The sequence below is a fragment of the Thamnophis sirtalis genome, unplaced genomic scaffold (genome assembly GCF_051295495.1).
Source record: "Thamnophis sirtalis isolate CommonGarterSnake01/CBP01778 unplaced genomic scaffold, rThaSir2_p1.2 scaffold_3, whole genome shotgun sequence".
Lineage (NCBI taxonomy): Eukaryota > Metazoa > Chordata > Lepidosauria > Squamata > Natricidae > Thamnophis > Thamnophis sirtalis.
In genome coordinates this window covers 71,657,283-71,677,116 of record NW_028261383.1, presented here as the reverse complement: position 1 = coordinate 71,677,116, position 19,834 = coordinate 71,657,283, and the positions used below count along the sequence as shown (strand labels likewise).

Below are 19,834 nucleotides of genomic sequence, written 5' to 3'. Positions count from 1 at the left end.
GAACTCTACTAGCACATCTGGTCTTCAGGGTGTTTCTATGGCCTTGAGCCTGCAGGCTGTTACTTACATTGGTACTTGATGGTGCCATTTTACTTTTTAAGCAAAAGCAAAAGATCAATTCAACACAGTAGGATTATTTTCTCCTTCCTCCTGTCTTGCAGCAATGGATAGAAAAGAAATGGGGAACAAATCAATTTGGGGACAGCTACATTTTCCCCACCCATGGCTTTTCCTGACTTCTGCCCCCAAATTGGTTAGACTTTAAATAAAACATATCAGTGGTTATTTTCTATTATTCAACTCTTCTCTATTATTCCCTGTTTTGGGAACAAGGTTGGATCCTTGGCAGCTGCTTCTGTGCCTCACTCACCCTCTGCCTCTAGACAGGGTGGCATATCAGCCAGCAAGTGGTCAAAAGGGTTGGTCCACCACATCTCCACAAAGGGGCTGTCTCGTGGCCTCCAAGTCTGAGTAATTGAAAACTGCCCCTCCTAGTCTCCCAACTTTTGCATCCTTTCTCTGTATCAGAGTGGAAAGAGCTTGGTCTTGGATGGGCCACAAGAAAAGGGGCAGAGTTGCCAAGAGAAGGGCAGGACAGAGCCCAAACTGTTCTGTCATCTACGCTCATCTGAAGGAACACCATATCCCGTAACCAGCCTTCTGGTTAGGTCATGGCCAGCCCCTCTTCTGCCCAGGGGGTTGGGTTCTCCTGCCTTTCGGCTGAAGTGGCAAAGCTCAGACGAGGAGATGCTCTGGGGAGTAGGTGGGAAACATCTGGAAGCTTTTTGCCTGGGGAATACCTCCTCCCCGTTGTGGTCCCCCCCCTTGCATAGGAAGGGAAAGGGAGAGCGGTTGAAGGTTTGGGTCCTTCTCCTCACCTCTTCTGCTTCCCTTCTAAAATAAGAGTGGTGGTGTTGACTCCCCCCTTTTATTCCCCACTAGGTGTTGAACGTCACGCGCGGTCCAGTCCCTGGCTGTGGGAGGACATTGGCTGCTTCAGAAGAGGCGGAGTGGGGCGCGGAGCCACCGGGCAGGTGTGGGTCTCAGCCGGCGGGGGGCGGGGCTGCAGCGCTGGGCTTCTCCACGCGGGCTCCCGAGCGCCTTTGTGTCGAGGCTGAGGGAGAAGGTAGCGGAGCCGGGAGGCTAACAGCAGAGCAGCCACTGAGCAGCGGGCGCCGAGCTTTAAATGAACATTCATAACGCGCGCGGGGAACGGCGGCGCGGGCTGGCCGGGACCAAGCGCGTTTGGAGGCAGCGAGCGCGTCCTCTCGACTCCGGCAGGTAGGTCGGGCGCTGGAGCCCAAAGGGTGAGACGAGAGAGCGGGGGAAAAGAGGAAGGTGCGCTAGGAAAGTGGTTCGGAGGAGCCGGGGGCGCGTTTTTTGCAGGGAACGAGGCGGAGGAGAGCTGGAGACGGGACAGGGAGCGCTGAGCATCCCCGGGAGCATCCCCCAGGCTTTGTGGTGGTGGGAAGACAGAAGGGGAAAGGGGAGAGGGCAGGACGCCAAAAGAGTCGCCGAGGCATTGAAAGTTGACCCATGTAGGATCTCAGGGGAACGGAAAGGCAATTTCTCAAGAGCCGAATCTGGAACCCATCATCCGATGCTTTTGTGGTGTTGATATTCCTTATTTCATTCTTTCGATTGCAGGAAGAGCCCTTCTGTCCTAGCCCGCTTCTTCACAATTGCCCCTTTCTTCTCTTTGCATGAGACTTGCACACCAAGCCCCTTGCTTTTTTTTTTTTTTTTGTGCTTTGGTTTTTTTTAAACCATACATACAATTGCTGTGCTTGCCAGTTTTTCAGCGTGCTGTCTGCGTGTGTGTGTGTGTGTGTGTGTGAACGCGCACGCGTGTTCTCTGTGTGTGCGTGCTTGTGTGTCTGTGAGTGAGTGTGCGCGCGGGAAGGGAAAGGAAAGAGGCATGGTTTTGGGAGAGGAAAACAACCATTGGTTGAGGGTTGTGTATTCACATCCCCGGGGCATCTCGAACCTTGGAAAGATGGACAGGTTAAAAAAAAAAGGCAGAGATGCTGCTGTTAACAACACTGTTGCCAAAAAAGAAACAAGTGTCGGGCTATCACGCAGGGATCCCATTAATCTATGTCGCAGTAATTTCTACCTGTGGAATCTACCTGTTCTGCAAGGCATTAAGTACCCTGATTTGATGTGCAAAGGTTATGCCAACAATAATATCTGACATTAAATCCTGAAAATTAGGATTTCATGTTACTTGCTGTCCAGCACAGATTTTCCTTGAATTTGTTAGAATATAACACATTTCGGCTAGGGTTTCTGCAAATAAGCTAGCCATTGGTTTGCATGAAGGTTATTTAACTACTAGGAGGCTATTTAATTACGCCTAGGAGAAATGGCATTGATGCATATAAGATTTTTGTAAACAAAATGGGAAAAAAGTGATTTGAAAAATAGCGGAGACTTCTTCTTTTTTCAAATACTATTTCTGGTGACACTTCTTTAGTTCATAGAAGCTAATATTTTGGACTGTGATACTGCTTTGGCTGCTGTTGTTGCATTAGAAGGATTGTTTGCCATAGGGAAACTGAAGGCATTATTGAGAGAAAACCCTGTTGTACACAAAGATTTGCCTTTTCTTTATGTTGATTGCTGCCTGCTTCTATTTCCTTCCCATTTACACTCTGTCATGTTGCCTTCCACACAGTGGTATCAACAATGACATAATGCTTGGAAATTGCTTTGCTAATGAAAGTTATTGAACAAGCTTTTGACCCCAAACCAGCAGATTCATTCTCCCAACTTCATTTAAAGGTAGAATTCTATCCATGAACTTCCACCATGTAACCTAACCTTAATTTTTCTGTGGATCAGTGAGTTGCAGAAATAATATTTAACCAAATACACATGATGCCTTTTGCCAGCAAAATTAATATACTAACGCCTGTTTTAAAAGATTCTACTTAGGTTCTAATTATTCCATTTTCTGAACGCAAGTATTCTCATCAGATAAAGAAGCATTAATATAATGTTAACATATACATTACATTTATGTGAAATGATATGTTAAAGATAATTTAATGACCTAATTAATCATCATAAAACTGTCTGATAATTAGACGGCTTTCCATTCCATTAAAATATATATATTTTACTTACTTACTTACTTACATACATACATACATACATACATACATACATACATACATACATACATACATACATACATACATATATATATATATATATATATATATATATATATATATATATATTGGGATGAAGAAGTCAGTGAAAATGAAAGGATCCATGAGGTGATTTTAAACATTTTCTCTTAAATGGGATATCAGGAATTTTAATATTTAACATGGTAATTCTGAAATTATAATAATAGAGAATGTACATACATAAGAATTTCAAATACTTTGATTCCTTAAACGTGATATTATATACTGAACATGCCTTCCCTCTTAACAATGTTTGATAAAGTCTAATATATTATTAAAATTAATACACATATTCTCATTTCTATAGCAAAAAGTGTGCTCTGAATCTTCCCCAAGAATAAGAATAAGTGTCAAGTACTTGTACATTAAACTAAAAGTGTGCTCTCAGTGGGTGAAGCAATACAATACCTACAAATGAATTAGTATAAATGGGACATGTAGACTTTTATTTGTGGCATTTTAGCACATTACCATCTCTTATCCATGGTGATTAACATAAGAGTATATAAATCTTATTAAACACCTTAAAATTTACACCTGCAAAAAATGAGGATATTTCAAATCCATGTCTATTTTGAATTGGGGGGGGGGACCTTGATAATGCATTTATAACTAGCTCATGATGTATTTCAGAGCCATAATGTCTGCTCATTTACTGTCTTGTGCTGCATTGGAATATATTTAAATATCAAGAACAGAAATGAGTGAACTTTAAAGAAAATTAGGACAGGAATAGATTGCGGGCATATAATCTATGCAATTTATATCCAGATAAAGAATGACAGTTGTTTTTCCCTGTGCAAATCAATCACTTTAGGGCAAATATATCCTAGAATTACTGTTTCAAGAGTCAAGTGAAATATAGTTGAGGCTTATTTTATAGGATGTTATAAAATGATCAAGACAAGAATTAACCCAGATTTTTTTAAAAAATATTTTTAAAATCCGCTGATGCCAGTAGTTATGATGTAAGAATGCATACGTTTTCCCCATTAAATTTACAGGATATCAACGTATTTATCTCTAAATGGATCACATCAATAGCTCTTTATTAGATTTCTTTCCGGAACATTGTTCATATGTAAATGAATGTATAATCATATAGACATTTTGTGAGTAATTCTTTTGTTTCCTTTTACTTTGGTGGATTTCATTATAGGCAAAAGGATTTGCTGAACTATTTTTGTTTCAAACTGTTAACCAATTTGTGTTTTAACTTAAATGTACAATGCAAACAAATATTTGCAATGTTATAACAAGCTTTCATAAGGTATCTACTAGAATTGGAGATGGACCATGCATCTTTCTAAATTCAGAAAGAAAGAATGAAGTACATCTTAATAATAAATTTATTCAGAACACAACCTTTTCCTACTGTTTTCTTCCTACTGCATGTCCTAGCGAATTACTAATTTTGAAGATGAACTTACACTATTTCTCCATTTAATTTATCAAACGTTCTGAGGTACATGCCCCTATTACTATAAAATTGTTTTTGCTTGGAAGGAATGCCTGGTGTATAGGATTAAAATTCTGAGAAATCACTGAAAAAGTAAACATACAGGAAGAAATTATTTATTGTTTTCCTGATAAGTTATTTGAGAAAAGTATATGAAATAACCCTTAAATATCAAATAACCAAATTAACCTCTAATTATGACTGTGGTTTCATTTAAATTGTCAATTATCTATGATGTAATGTTTACATACATTGTCATATTGAGATAACAGTAGTATAGTAGTATAGTGTGAAATATCAGGTTACTTAAACATGCATTCTTGCATTCTGTTCTGGAGCAGAAAAGGGGAGATGACTAACTCATGACAAATACATTTGTATTGCTTCCTTTGATCTGTTTAGAGAGATGAAGCTATATTAGAAAGTTTGTTATTTATTGGAAATGTTTCTCCAGTTTGCTTCGGCCCATTATTTTTAATTTTAATTTTGCATATTTCACAGCAGTTTGCTCTTGAACTCCATAAAAATGATCAAGAAAAGTGCAACAATACAAGTGCAATTAAACATGTTTATAAACGCCACTTTTTCAGTGGGGATGGAAAATGGAGTATATGAGAGGATAGAGCTACAGGGCTCCTCCCACAAGCAACAGCAACAAATAGGATGTCTCTGTACTAAAGAAATGACATAACATGAAGATCATAAACATCTTCTTCAGCATGTTACTTCCAATTTACCTGAGTTCACCCAATTTATCTGGACCATGGTTGGAGTAAGGTTTTTATATAGAAGCAGGATGGCAGCAGTTCAAAGAAACTATATGACAAAACAGTTCTGCATGTCAGAACAGACTGAAAAATAATAATTTTACAGCAAAGTATTTTGCACAATGGTACAATAATTTAGTTTGTATGTCATGTTTTAAAATAGTTGCATTTGATCTACACATTTTCAAAACACAGAATATGTGAGATGACAATTTATGATTTTTTGACTTAAATACAGTGGTAAGACTTTGATTATTGAAATTTAAATCTGAAATTCTGCACATGCTTGCAATTGATAATGTCTTAAATGGAACCGAAAGAGCTTACTTTTGAATAAACATTTATAAACTTACAGTTACGTAGATTTGGTACAGCTATTGTTTATGGTCTATAGGATAAAAAGAGTGGATTTCCCAATTAACGTAGGTAAATAATTCAAATAATATATTGTTCTTTAAATAACATTGTTTATCAATTCATCCTTTTACTTTAAACAAATTTCACCAATTTGAAGAATCTCATCTTGAATGAAGTTATTGAAATCAATATTAACATATTCTTCCTTGATGTAAACATAAAACAGAATAAAGCATTTAGAAAACTGCTCAAATTGTAATTTGCTATTATTATCTAAGAAGAAAAATACTGACTAGCTTTAACCCATACATGATTTCACACCTGACAGTAAATGTAAACTCTGTCAGATTGCATGTATTAAGCTCATATATACAAAAAAATCCTAAAGCAAGTATATAGATCAAATAACATGGTATAAAGCATAATTATTTAAGACCAAACTAACATGTAATTAGAAACTTATTTCACAATTTTCTGGGCTAACTCAGTTACAAAATTCTATCAGTAGTGTCATTTTATTACTGTCTGCATATTATGAAAATGCAAGATGGAAATCTGGATTTTAATTGTGGGGTAAATTCATGCTTTTCAGGAAAATACCATGATGTCACCATATTTCATTGACATAGTATTTTTGTTAAAGAAATTGCCATAGCTTTTAGTAGGAGAAGAATAATTCTGAACATTAGAATGATGGTTAATTCATCCATCTGAACAGGAGATTTTTGCTTGGCGAATGATAATGAAAGATGTAATTGGGGCAGCATTCAAAAGTAAAGGTCATTGCTAAAGACAAACAATGAAATAACGATGTTTTGTGCCAATATGATATTCTGTAGATAGCAGCCAAAGTTAATTGTAAAGGGCACCTTTACAAATACTCTAAGGACGTGCATTTTCTTTTATATTTACAAGAATATTTTTAGCCAACACAATGGTATTGAAATCTAAAAGGAAAATTTTCAGACTTCCTTAATTTCTTTAAAAAAAAATACTTAAGCTCTTACATAGTGTTATAAAGGCAAGGAAATTGTATCTGATTTTATGTTAGTTTTGAAGGCTTAATGTCAAAATAACATTACAAAATAAAATTAATAGATCAGCTAAATTTTGGATTCATGCTTTTTATGTCAGAATTTATTAAACCAAATAGTATTTTTTCATTTTGAGATATTGTTTTTCTGTTGAACAAAATCAAGTACAAATTAGAATTTTAAAGTGTTTTTGAAACATCCTTACAAATAAAATATTCATATTTTAAAATAATTAACTGCTACATAAGTAAAATCACAATGAGACTTAGAATTGCCTTGCTTACAAGAATGTGATAAATTCAGTTCTATTTTCCTAACTCAAGCGTTTATATTTAAGATAAGGATTTAAATGGTCCATTGTTTTGGATAAGGAATTAAATTACCACTATTAATAAGTGGTGTTGTAATGCTCAATTTGACAGGTTCATCCATAACATTGTTATATAATTTATAGCATAAATTATGCATTAGAAAGATCAAGTGCTGTCAATAGCATCATTTTGATGGAGTTAAAAATACTAAACCCATGAACTTAAAATTCATGTTTGTTATGAATTTCTAAAATTTATCAATATGCACATCTTATCACATAGAATGCAGCTGACCTCTCTGTTTTTATTTTATCTAGGGGAAATGTGCAGGATGCTCTATTTTAGTGGTTCTCAACCTTCCTAATGCCATGACACTTTAATACAGTTCCTCATGTTGTGGTGACCCCCCCCACCATAAAATTGGTGTCTTGGTTCCAAAAACCATCGAAAATATGTGCTTTCCGATGGTCTTAGGTGACCCCTGTAAAAGGGTCGTTCGACCCCCAAAGGGGTCCCGACCTACAGGTTGAGAACCACTGTTCTATTTAGATTTGAGACAATTTAAGATCTCCCCAGATTTTTCAGTTGTGACCCCTCTGACATTTACCAAGAGCATCCATTAGAAGAAATGAGAAGATTGTGGTCTTCTCTTCCCCCTCCTCTTCATCCCCACCTCCTTACGTTTTAAAAAACCTCTTACATAGGAGGGGAGGGGATTCATAATCAGTGTGACTTGGTGTGGTAACTGAATTAATTTCCCAATGACTGATGGTCCCAATGTAATTTAATTAATTTTCTCCAATTAAAATATTTCAAAGTTTGCTTCCTATTCTGCTTAACACGTGTATTGTTTATATTTTGTTGTTAATTGTTACAACCAATCTTATCATTGGACCCATAAAAAACATTCTTATTTGTATTCTATAGGCTAATATGAGACAATCTCAGAAAAGGAGATTTTTTAAAAAAAACAAATATGCTCCTGTGGAGTTTAAAATGGAATAAACATCTTTATGTTGATTTGATTGTTGTGTTTATTTGTATTATAAATCTCATGAGGCAGCGGGGAATATGCAAATATCTACAATACTCCTTGTACATCCCATATAGTTAATTATGTGTTATACAAATTTCATTATTAAGAAGACCACCTATTATAAAGATAAAATAGTTAGGGTTAGGGTTAGCTTTGGCTATGAAAGCAAATTAGCTTTTATCTAATTATATCAATTGCAGACCTAAGGACATTTAGCTGTAGAATATATTCCTTTTAACCTTTGTATCCCCTGCTTTTGCCAAAATCAGTTCTGGGAGATTTAAGCAATCTCTGGAGCAGAGCTGGAATTATTTGGTGAGATGTAGTAAGGAAGAAAGGAAGTGGAATACCAGTTGCACAACAAGAAGCCTACTTTCATGGCACTGAATAGAAATAATTGTTTATTCTTCTCTAAAACAATTCTAATTGTAGATTTTTTTTTCTCCATAACAATTTAAGATGATGATACAATAGTACAATGTTGTTATTCTTGGACTCTTCAGATCACTGTCATTAATCACATTTGAATGCCCTAATTCAAATTTAAAAAGCTGTAGATCAATGTTACTTTCTAATTATTTTTCAGATTTATACTTTTATAAAAATGAATGCTTTGATTGCTGCTAAAAATATAAGATGATTTTAAAAATTCAATCTACAAGCTCTCTTCCATTATGTTTTCAATGCTATTCAAAGAAAGTACAGTAGATTTTTGAGCTGGTTCATTCAGTTCACTTAGTTCATTCAAAATACATTTTGTTGAAGGACTGTTAAAAGAGATGCATTCCTTTGCCCAAGATGTAGCTAAACATAATAAAATTTGAAGTGAGCCAAAAGGTTATTCAGTAATAAATGAAATATGGTATTTAAAATTCCTTTTCTCAAGAAATAATCTTTTCTAGGAAAAAAAAGTTGAATGAAAAGTACTCTACATACTATGTATTTTACATGTACTAAGTATGTTTTAAAGTGCAAAATTATGTGGCAGGGATTTATATCTCATTCAATAACATTGCCTTCAAATATACAAAGTAAAATCTCTTGCAAATCAATCATAGTTCCTGGTGATTCATGATCATAGCCCTGTGGCCCTAAACGTACACATTTATTTACGTCTATGTTATGTTAAAAAACACACACACAAACATAGTATTGCTAATTTGTGAAACCAAGTTAACTATAATATCCCTACTAAGAATAATGACTAATTAAAAAAAATAGATTAGGATACAAGAAGCAGGCAGTGATTTCACTTCGTCAGTCCATTGCATTTAATTGTAATTACTTTTATTATTATTTTACAAACAAGCTTCTAGTGTTTTTCAAAAGTAAAACTTTACTGGCCAGTATAATTTAATACTATGTTATTACTAGTGTCTGTATCTTGTTTCATTAAGTATCATCTGATGTGGAAAATAAAATATTGGTTACTCAGCAATAATACATTTATAATGACCAATGGGATATTCCTTAATGTTTCCTTCCCCTGAGTCTCTTGATTGTTTTGGAAACTATTAAGTTAAATTATTGTTAAAGCACTCCATGTGAATATTGCAGATGAATGGAACAACTTTTCAAGCATAATATTTAATAACCAATGATAAATTATGATATCAGTAATGTTCAATGATCCTGGGATTTCTTTAAAAGACTCTGCTATCAGGTGAAATATTTATAAATATGTTTAACCTTACAGCTAATAAAGTTTAAGGTATTTGAAATACCAGAAGATCACAGAATTCATATACTGTATATTTTCATAAGTCAGAGACTTTTCTCTCCAGATTAATCACAAATTAATTGTTGCATTCCTGTTGTTTATCTGTGTTCCTTTGTTCCATACAAAATGTTCAATGGTGTGTTAAAGAGGATTTTATAAAAGCTTCGTGGGAGATGTGTCCCCTCCTTCACTGGGCAACCTTGCCTAATTTGGCTATACTGCTGAAATTATCTCTTTTCCATATGTCAAAAAGGATAAATATAATGTTGGAATTTATAGTTCCAAGAATGGAAGATCAAAACTTCACTCATTTTTATGAGCCGAGGTGGCACAGTGGTTAGGGTACAATACTGCAGGCCACTTCAGCTGACTGTGATCTGCAGTTCAGCAGTTCAAATCTCACCGGCTCAAGGTCGACTCAGCCTTCCATCCTTCTGAGGTGGGTGAAATGAGGACCCAGACTGTGGGGGCAAGTTACTGACTCAATTTGCTAAAAAATCTGTAAACCGCTTAGAGAGGGCTGAAAACCCTATGAAGGGGTATATAAGTCTAATAAATAAATAAATAAATAAATATTTTTTCTTCTTCTTAATCTCCCCCCCCAAAAAAAACAGAAAATGGTAAGGTCTCAGTATTTTGTTCAGCCAGATGAATTGGTGTTTTGTAATTAACAGTGGCTCCTTTTTGTATAACTGTCCATTTAGTCTGGTTAACTAAATAGTTAAGATAAAGAAATGGAGATGTTTCCAGTTTCTTCATGAGTCTTAATCAGATCCACATTCAGCAGTGATCTGTGACAAAATCAGAAGGGTAGATGAAGAAGAGGTACATGTTTACATAACTACATTTTTCATATTAAAGCTTTCAAAAAAAATTGAGACATTCATGAACCCCATTCTTAATGTTGATTGAAGCCCAGAAAAAATACACCTAAGTGACAATAATAATAAAAAATTATGGTGAAGCTATAAAGTGAAAAATGAAGTAGAAGTCATATTTTCAAAGAATCAAACTCAACCTCATTATCATGTGGAGAGGGAGGGTGGAGGGAGGGAGGGTGGAATTGTTCCATTAATATGGAAGCTTCTACAATGCCATTCATTAGATAGGTGGATTTTTCAGGCAGCAAAATTGGATATCATAGTAAGGCAACTAATGGTTGGATTATTTTATTATGTTTTTGATTCTAGTCATAGGAAAAGGTCTTTTGCAGGTTTTGTTTTATAAACCAATGTAATCTGGATAGCTTTACATATAATGGATCATGATTATTTGACCAACATTTCTTGGGCCATTCTCATAGTCAAATACATGACACACTTCACATTTTTAGTTAAAATATGAAAACTGGTATAGTTTATAGTTTACACTCTACTAAGGGATTTTTGTCACATCCTTTGCATTATATTTATTTTATACTAAATTATTTTAGTAAACTTGGTAACTAGGTATTTTGTTTAATTTCTTGCTTACAACACTGGTTGTAAAGTTGAGAGAAGAAAGGCTATATTTTAGATAAAATCCATCTGGAAGCTGAAGACCTACAACTCTTACTTATTGTTAGGTTTGTATCCTGTCTTTTCTCCCTGAAGTGAAGGTAGTGTATATAACACTTCCTCCTGCTATCTTATACTGCTACAACAGTATAGGTTAAGTTGGGCTGATAGACAATGATTGTCCCTTTCAGTAGGTATGGGTTGACTTGAATTTGGGTGATCTAAGTCATAGTTCAATATCTTAAAACTATATTGTTTCCTGTCTTATTATCAGGCTTTATCAAATTCTCACGTAAGATTAGAATGCTACATAGTTACTGAAGTTTTTCTTATAGTAAAATTTGAAGAGTTAATTAGAGGCAATATTACTTCCTAATTGCTTTCCTAAGGATTTACAGAATGGTCAGGCAAATGTTTTAGGAGGATAAAGCAATTGGCACTTATTAAAGCTCCACTCATTTTTTAAACTCATTCCTAAGCTTTAGGAATGCACCATTTGTGAAATATATCCCTGGAAGTGCTTCTGACTATTTGGGTGGAAACTCTTCAACTTGTTGAAGACTAACCTCAGCAGTTGGTTCACTCCTTTGCAAAAGACCATCACTCAACTCAGCCAATGTTTATTATGCATGATCATTTCTAACAATGACTCAGTCTTGGAGAGATCCTTAAAATTCATTTAGAATTAAATTGACCTAGGCACAGAACAAGATTAGATTAAATGTAGTATGCCCTAGGTCACTCTGTGTTTAAAACTTCTACAATTGACTAAGATATTTTTTTTTCTTTGAAAAGTAAGTTTGGTAGAGAGGTCCAACTCTGTTATGCATTCTTCCACAAGTCACAAGTCCACGTTCTTCCACATGACAGCAGCTGTTACGTATGGAATCCTAAGCTAATACATTTAGAACAAAAACATCCATTATTTTGGTCTGCCTTAACACTGAATATCCTTCAAATGTTAGGATAGATGTAGCTCAGAAATAAATAGATAATTTATCATGAGTGCTTGTAAAACAGGAAATAACAAATTGAACTTCTTGTTTTGGCTAAAAACCAACTGGCTGGTAATTAAAAGGAACTCTCTATTCTAAAAACTTAAAAATGACACTCTTACAGTGCTGCCATATACAAATGCTTAGACGTATCAGAAGGAAATGGGCACTTATTAGTCAATAATGTTTCCCACAAATATCAAAAGTTTTATGCCATTATGTAAGGCATACTCAGAGAGAATTGTAATGATTTCCATTTTCATAATAGCAGCATGAACTTTCAAAATTTCAGAGAAAGCATTACAAGATAGGAACTGTCATTTAAAACCTATAATTTTATAAATACATTTATCATTTGATGACTAGACTGGTGGCTAATTAATTTTTCACTGCAATAGATACGCAATGAGATTTTGCCCTTAAGATAATTATGACGCAAATATGGCTGCCCTGTTCAATAGTCCTATTTGCATGCTTATCCTTTGCAGAAACCTGAAAATCTTTGGTAAATCATCATTACATTTATTTGGATTAATGGTTACATAAATTGCTTATTTCTAGCTGATGTTAGTTTACAAGACTGCCATTGACATAAAAGATTCCCTTTATTTCTGTAAAATATTTCAAAAATAAGATTTCTCACCAACATTTTTAGAACGTTCCTGTCATCTGAACTTAAGGGCTATTAGCAAAAACCAGCTCAGAGTGATGGTGTGGACACCGAAAGCCTTAAAGCTTCTAATAGCCATAATAATAGAGCTGGGTAAAGGATACTGGTTGCCTTGGCAACGATGCACGTGCTACACAAGATAATGTAACTGCTCTTGTGCAGACATCCGCACTGCATTGCGATTTCAGAGTTTTCTGCCATTTTGCATTTTATCCTCCAGCCTAGAATTCTGAAAAGGCAAATTATGTAGATAGCTAAACAAATGGATTCCTTTGATAAAAACAAGATACAAGGTATAACGATTATATGTTTGTATATTTGAAAATCAAGGCGTAATTCATACACTTGAATCGCCATCCACTTATGGGTTCTGAATAGTTCTTTCCTTTTCACCGGAGCACCAGCAGTTCAGTATGGCAAAATATGCTTTTAATATACCCCCAGTATTAGAATTGTGTTAAAAAAAAGAAAGAAGGCCTTTTGCCAAAATAGATAAAATGTTAAGTGTGCATGTACAATCACCCTATATGTGGTAATAGATTTCCTGAATTGCAGCTCCCTGATTCCTGTAAAAAAGATCATGATGGTCTACGTGAATCCAATTTATATATGCATTTTTAGTCAAATACTACCAGAGACTTAACTAAGGATATGATCTCACTCTGAATTAGTAACTAATTTTTTTAAAAAAATTAAAGCATCAGGCTTTGAGTTCTTTTTTTATTTGTTTCAGCTAGGACATTTCATAGATTCTTCTGTCAGCCACTTTATAATGTAAATATTTTGCATTTATATATACAGTATAAAAAAATCATAAATATTCATTTTTAACAAACCAGTTCTTCATAGCCTTTATGCCAATAGGGCATTTGGGCTGTAGAACGAATTAAATGATAATGAAACTTACAAGTTTACTTATGACTATTAATAACAATATTAAAGTTCTGGATTTAGGAGTGACCCAACAACTTTTCTGTAGTAGAATGCATGTTTTATCTAACCATTCACCATAGGCTTAAAACAAAGCAGAAGCAGAACCTGTTTTTTTTTTATTTCTGCAATCAAAGAAGCCAGGTATTAAAGCCGCTATTTGAAGTACAAGAAATTAAAATTCAGAATAAAATTAGACTATTAACAAACAAAGTCTCACTTGAATACAAAGAAGTTTGTATATCAACAATTTAAATGTGATTCATTTACGAATAACTAATATGATTCTTCCAAAGTTTTTATGATTAATCTGAGAAATTAAGTGCTAGTTTTCCCTTATCCAATTTTGTACTTATAGGTTTCATAATATTTATTAAACCTGGTCCAACCAGGTTTTTTTCCCATTACTATTTTGGTGCCCAAATGGCCAAGCAAAGGGAACAAGCTGCAAACTGAATAGTAAAGCAATTCACTTTCCAATAAATCTTTTCATGGGTTTAATTTATAGCCCTTGGTTCATGATTCTTAGGTGCAAATAATATTTTTCATAATTCAGAAGGAGATCTGGGACCAGTAATTTAGATTATGTCTTCACCAGGTGAAAAATAAAGGTTAGTTGGAGCAAAGGATTTATGCTAAATTAGTTAAATGTCACTCCCATTGAAATTTAAGTTGAACTTAAAGCTATCATACATAGGAGGGTAGAGACCAATTGTACAGTGTGATATCACATTTCCCCATATAAAGTTATATGTGGAAGAGTGATGTAAATACAAAAGGGAAGACCTTGCATTATGTTAGAATGCAAGCTTTATTTTTGCATCATTGTGGCTAGCCATGGCAAAAGCATGATTAACTTTGATTCCAAGGACAACTGACTTATTTAACATAATATGTCTGTGTGTGTGTGTGTGTGTGTGTGTGTGTGTGTGTGTCATTGCATTCAGGTGAGCTTTATAATATAAAGAAAGAAAGAAAGCTTGCCTGCCGCTTACTTCATTCTTCTGCCTCAGAATAGTCTTGATCACACCAACTTATCTTTGCCCAAGTTCTAGGCCAATGGAACACATCCAGGTAAAGTCCTGGAACACAGCCAGCTGCTTTTTTTTATTTTCAACCTAGAAATATTCTTGGAAATAAAGGTAATTGTAAGGACTAGCATCTGTTTTGCAATTTGGCAGTGTTCTTTAAAAGAAAAAAAATGAATAAAAGGGTAAAAAAAAGTTCAGTGAGATGGGCCAGAATGCTTCACGGATGCCAAGGGAGTTCTCCATAGATTGGTGCATCATGCGCTTGCACTGTGAATTCTGAGTTCTGTTTTTTTTCCAGCCTTAGGTTCATGTTCATCTGCTCTGAATGTTCCCAAAAACCAACTTACCTTGCATGCTTTTCAGTTCAATTTCCATGTACGTCCACTTTTTGATCCATAAATAAAGGACAAGAGTTGGAAAGAGTAAGATGGGAATAAAACTTCACAGAGGAAGTGTTACACTCTTACAATGCACCTGTTTATCCCCATTCTGTCCTGAGGTCTATGGTTTCCCAGGCAGCTGCTGGGTAAGTAGGAAGTAGGAAACAGGCCCCTGTGTAACTCACAGCATGCTATCTGAGGCATTGCAAACCAAAATGTGGGTGATAAAAGAATTACTTGCCAGTGTTAGTTCTTAAGAGAAGGAAACAGCTTACAATGTAGATAGCTCTCATATATTGGAATCTGTGCTTTTAATTATAAAAAAAATCAAGAAAGTTATTTCCATTACATCCAGAAGTACCAGCTATAATACTGTTTTGTATTGCATTGCATTTAGGAGATTTTCTTTGAGAAAATGAGTTCCTTTACTATAGAAAATGATAAATAAGTTTCTGCCATTATCTCTTGCACAGCTATTTTACTTCAGTTATTAATTTCTTGTCATAAGAATACAGGTTTCATATACAGGTAGTCCTAGATTTAAAACAGTTCATTTAGTGATGGTTTGAAGTTACAACAGCACTGGAAAAGGTGGCTTAGGCCATTTTTCACACTTATGGCTGTTGCAGCATCCCCACGGTCATGTAATTTACTTTGGATGCTTGACAACTGACTCACATTTATGATGGATGCAGTGTCTTCTGGTCATGTGATCTCCTTTTGCAACCTTCTGACAAGTAAAGTCAATGGGGAAGCCAGATTCACTTAACAACTGTGTGCTAACTTAACAAGTGCAATGATTCACTTAACAACTGTGGCTAAACAAATCGTAAAATTGGGCAAAACTCACTTAACAAATTTCTCACTTAGCAACATAAATTTTGGGCTTAATTGTGGTGGTGAGTCAAGGACTACCTATACTCTTCCCTACCTTAACCTTTTTATCTCATACTTAAATTTTCTTGAAGCTGTTTGGAAAGGATCTAGTTAATTTAACAGCTAATACAACTAGTTTACATTTTAACTTGCGTTTTTTTTTGCAGCCAGCTGAATTTTGTAGTGCTGACTAGCTACCAGGCAGCATTTTTACATTAGTCTTTTTCTCACTATTGCAAGTATTTCCCTAACTCTGCCAAACTTTTGACTTAAAATAAATTCACTTTTCTTCTGATAAAACAAATATTTGGAGTCCTGCCAGCCCAAAACATCATGGATGTATTGGATTTCAATTTCTGTAAGTTGATGGTCTTTTTACTATTTTACAAGAGAAAATTATCAAACCAAGACATTGAACTAGAAATTCTTATTACTAAGGTGACAGCTATTACATAATGATATATAAAACCACTAGCTTTCTCAGGGAACTGGTATTACTATTTTTCCTCCAACAGTTATTTAAGGCACCAGCTGCAAGTTGAAATTAATGCAAATGTTTTCCTATGAATAATGTTATTAAACTTTGGTATGTTGCTCAGAATCCTTTTTTATTGGAATGGGATATTTTAAAAAAAAATACAGAAAAGACACCAAAAGTATATAATTTCACATTATTATGTTTTTTAATTAATAGAAGTAAACTACTACTAATAGTATGTGTATGTACATGTATGTACACACACATACACATATACACACATGTGTATGCATAAACACACACATACACATGTACATGTGTCTGTGTGTCTATAAGAGTAAATGTTATATTCACACCTATGCTATTATACAAACATGTCATAGTTTAGAACTGACCTCTCCAATTAGTAGTAAGGGTACATAATAGAGAATAGTCTCATACATGCAATTAGGCCTATATTTCTTTTTGTTTTAATCAATTGTGCCTATATTTTATTTTATTTGTTTACTAATCCAATTTATATAGCCATCTATCTCACCAAAAGTGGGACAGCATACCATAATATTCAGAGTAGTTTATAATTTTAGAGTCTATATAGCACTGTACGTTTCTTTCTATCTGAAAATGATACAAACTATGTTCAGCAAATTATGAGAAGAATGTTTTTTTCCAGGGGAAAAAAGTTCAGTGGGCGGGGGGAAAGGTCAAGTGGGAGCTTCAAGGAAACATCCTTTCTCATATTTCTACTTATACCTATATCTTTTATTTAAGGGTCATAGGGAAGCTGAAAGCATATTCAGCAGTAGGTTAGCTCTCAAGGTCACAATATCCCAATTTCTTGCAGGTTCTGAACAGGTTTATGAAAATGCATATAATGTTTCCTTTCTCAAGAGGAAGATACAATTGTGCCAAGGCTGCTATAATCACAATAGCAATCCTAGCAGGTTAGAAATCAGCTATATCCAAGAGTATTATAAGACACACGCCTGATTTTTTTTTCAGGATGTTTACTGCAGCCATGGTTATCATTCTGGCAGACAAGTGGTGTCCTTTGCTACTTGCTGCTGATAATATTGTTGGTTATCATGATGAAATTGAGGATATCGATCACACAACACATGTTTCTACACCATCAGAGCACCCGGGCGGGATACCTCCTCCCTCTGCTGCTCTCCTCACTTCTCCACTAGCCTTCTCCTGGTAAAGGATGGAAGACTGCTAGCATATTCATTTCAAACAGGTAACCCAATCTTGGGACAGCTTATTAAATGACCAAAACTACCTCTGTTTTTTCTGAGGTGTCAACATTCACAGTTAAAATCACATGATAAAATTATTATATTTGAAGTGAATTGCATAGCCTTGCAAACCTTTGGAAGAAGGTTTTTGAAAGACCTGCATCATTAAACAATAGGGCCGAGGAAAAGCTTTCAAGAGATGTGCAGGGTTTTCCATAATTTGGGCAATAATCTAAAAGTGTTTTTAAATATTTTTGAAACTGTGGTTTGGTACATAATTTTCCCTTTGGCAATAGCTCTTTTAATGAATGCTTGAAGCTTTCAGAATAACCCATTACATGGTTTCCAAATCTACATCAGAAATTATTACACTTGGAAATGTGTAGTTTAGTTTGAGTTTAGGTTTTTATACACAGATTTTTAAGTATTGCATTTTGCTAGAGAATGATCAGGCAGAAAAAGCATTACATCTTCCTTTAGAAATGTTTGAATGCTCTTGAGTTTATATTGGATAATTCTTTCTGGTTCCTTGTAGCTATGTTGTACCATGATCTTGAATCTTAGCCTTCTTAACATATGTTACTGATTTCTTGGGCCTAACCTATTAATTATCAACCAAAATGCTGCAGGAGTTATTAAATACCAGCAGAATTGTTTAAGATCTGCCAATAAGTTTGAATCATCAATGCTCTCTTGAAATTGTATTGACCACTAGTGGGCAGTGGAGCAATGACTGGATTTTAATCCTACTAATCAGAGGGTAGATATATGGATTAGCAGAACAAAATAAAACATTATCATTTAAATTTGCTAAAAGATCATCTACACTCCAAAATAAATAAGTACCCATTAATGTTACTGTAAAATTGTTTTGAGCTAAGGTGTCAATATATACAAGTACAACAAGCTTCTGAATATTGGTTCTTTACTTTCTAAGTGAAAGTAAAATTGACTACTTAGCGTTGTATCTACTGCTAAAGAAAGCTTTATCTGCTTATTCTAAGTGATATGTACTAAGGCCAAGAAATGTAACAAAAATAACCACTTATTAGCCAAGGAAAAGCTGTCTTTAAATTACAATGAAGCTTTTAAAATTTAGTTTCAATGCAAACCAATAACAATTTGTCTAAAAAAGGAAACTGTAACACTAGGGTAATCACGGGTTTGAAAGCCAGAAGAATACAATTCACATTCAGAATGGAGAATAGCATTTTGAAAGCTGATTATATGTTTTATGCATAGAAGTTTCCTTCCAATAAATGGATCTATAGAGGATGAGCAAAGGAAAGTCATTCCATTCTAACCAAAAGCTGGAATCAATCAAGGAAATGTGATTGCTGCAGCGCGAATTTGTCTGATATGCAGAGATGCTGGTATGCAAAGCATTGTTTATCATCCCTGTTTATGAAAAATTCAGGTATTACGGAAGCACCTCCCCCTCCAATCTGCTCAATTGAAATTGCTAAGCTCTTAAGTTATCTTATTTTGGTAGAACACAAGGGAAGCTGGGGAAGAAAAAAAAGAAATTAGCATTCTTTTCTAGTGACTTATCCTTTCACTAAATTGCACTGTAATTGTAATTGAACAGTGATTAGATGATTGATCCTTCAGTCACCCATTGCATTGCCTCCCTTCCCTTCTCTGCACTCTGAGTTTTTAAAGGAAAGGAAGTAAAAATAGCTGGTGCTCCTGGTTTTCTGAAGACTCTCTGCTTTTCTGCAGAATTGCAAGGCTTATATTATTATCTGTTCACAACAATGGGAAGTCACACCTGCCTTTAACTTTTACTTCTTATGCATTGAATTCTTCCAAAGAACCTAGGGTGTCTTATTGTATCAGCATAGTCTCCCAAATACAGC

At 34.7% G+C, this 19,834-nt stretch overlaps 1 protein-coding gene across 1 annotated transcript in view; it reads left to right on the top strand.

The window, feature by feature from the left end:
* Window positions 1-1,096: 1,096 nt before the first annotated feature.
* SLC6A1 (solute carrier family 6 member 1) overlaps window positions 1,097-19,834 on the top strand; it is a 71,093-nt gene continuing 52,355 nt past the window's right edge. The window contains exon 1 of the mRNA XM_087709118.1: window positions 1,097-1,281. The gene's annotated coding sequence lies outside the window, so the exon portion shown is untranslated. The remainder of the gene's footprint in view (window positions 1,282-19,834) is intronic.